General features: G+C 32.5%; 1 pseudogene; it reads right to left on the bottom strand.

Annotated features, from left to right (window-relative positions):
* Positions 1–1909: 1909 nt before the first annotated feature.
* Positions 1910–2006, bottom strand: LOC122095542 (annotated as a pseudogene).

The following is a 2006-nucleotide window of genomic DNA, read 5'->3' as shown; positions in this document are numbered from 1 at the left end:
TAAAGTGGGGTGAGGTTTGGAAGGGTGTGGAAAATTTATTTAAAGATTCATTTTACTTAAAAAAACTGATATGTTGAATGAAAATTCCCTTGTACAAGTATTTAAGATAATAAGAATATAATTAAAAACAATGGAGACATCTGATCTTAAATTCTATTTCCATCTCTTTTAAAAAATAAAATTATTTGCTCTATAATTTGATCAGAGGGATGGATTTTGTGGCTAGCTAGATCATTGCACATCTGTCTCTCTCTTCCTCTCTCCCTTTCATGGTTCTCATAGGTAATATGATTGCTCCATAATTATCCTAATTTATTTTGCTTTTATATTTTTGGTTGCATCATTTTACTTTCTGCTCTGCCATATCCCAATTCATTTACACAGAAGACATTATTTCCTCTTTTCTCATTCTTAGAATAAGCTGCACATGAAGACAACACTGGTCCTCATTTCAGTCTGTACCTTTAAATACGGAGGAAAATCTTTCCTCTGCTCTCTACCAATTTCCTACTCTCCAGTTAGAATAATTTAGAATAGTAAAAATGAAAAAAGAGAAAATAAAAAATAGTGAAAAAAATAAACAGATGCAGAAAATTCACCGGATTTTTCTGACCATTTCATCCAATGTGAACTATTGGGGAAATACATGGACAGCAAATTCTCACTGGCACTGAAAGTCTCTGGTTAGGCAATTCTGATGAAGTTGAGGAACAAGGTGAAAAAGTGAGAAATGGTATCAATCGCAAGAAAAAAATGAAATAGTATCCAAGGAAATTTCTTCTTTGTTCTGCTGAAAATAATCGCCTTACTACAGTGCAGAGACTACTTTCCAAAAAGGCCACTCATGTGATTACTAGGGATGACGATGAGTATAACCCTCTTCATGGAGAAGCCTACAGTGGACACTTAGACATTGTCCATGAGGTGGTGGCTCAAGGCAGATATTCATGCAATAACTGCGAATGTCTGGACATCCCTGAACAGTACTTATACATGGAATAATAACAGAGTGGCTTCTTTATTTCATCATAATGCAGATACCAATGGCCAAATTAAAGGCCTCTTGACCCCCTTGCATCTTGCTGCTGGGAATAGATATAGCAAAGATACGCTGGATCTCCTTCTGTTGAACCATTATATCAAGCCATGTATGAAGCACAACTTGGAAGAAACTGCATTTGATATTGCCAAAAGTGTAAGTATGTATCACTACCTCTTTGAAGTTGTGGAAAGCTGTACAAATTGTTCTCCTAAGTCCTAATGGATCAGTTAAGTTTCTTAAATTTCAAAATTGCCAGTCCATCCTATGTGTCCATAGAAAATATTTTCACAATACAAAGCAACAGCAATACCTTACTTTAAAAGTTCATGGATTCCATGGTATTCTTCCAAGTGAATTGCCTGACTTTGATGTCAAAATATATTCGAGTTGTTTGTATACATCTATAGTGATTTCTATAGAGTTTGTAATTTTTTAAATCAGAAATAATTTTAACTTATCTGTTGAAATGAGTAGTACAGAAACTAAAGATATTTCTGGTGCTTGTCTGAAAAAGTATATTTTAAAATATTTAGTATTCTGTTTGTATAATGTCCATAATCTATTTCATTCTCTCCTAGATATAATACTTTGAATTTGACATTGTTTTATAATACATAGGTTCATTAATAAATGTGTCCTTTCAGATTGCATTCCATATAGAAACATTTTAAGATAAAATGACAATGTTATCTTATTTCAAAAGTTTTGTAAAGGTTATGCTATGTAAAGGCCTTTCTAAAACGGTGAAGATTGAGTACACTGATGTCAAACTAACTTTTATTTCTATTAATTATATATATTATTACACTTGTATATTTGTAATCAACTTTTTAATAACTGTTTTTCATTTCTTGCATCTGAAGAATGAAAAATATGGAATACTTCACAAATTTTCATATCATCTTGGTGCAAGAGCCATGTAAATCTCTGTATTGTAATTCAGGTAGACCTGCTGCTGAAGCAT

The sequence above is a fragment of the Dipodomys spectabilis genome, unplaced genomic scaffold, assembly GCF_019054845.1.
Source record: "Dipodomys spectabilis isolate Male_0828 unplaced genomic scaffold, ASM1905484v1 ptg000359l, whole genome shotgun sequence".
Classification (NCBI taxonomy): domain Eukaryota; kingdom Metazoa; phylum Chordata; class Mammalia; order Rodentia; family Heteromyidae; genus Dipodomys; species Dipodomys spectabilis.
The sequence above is the reverse complement of the archived record's forward strand: the minus strand, read 5'-3'. Positions and strand labels throughout refer to the sequence as shown.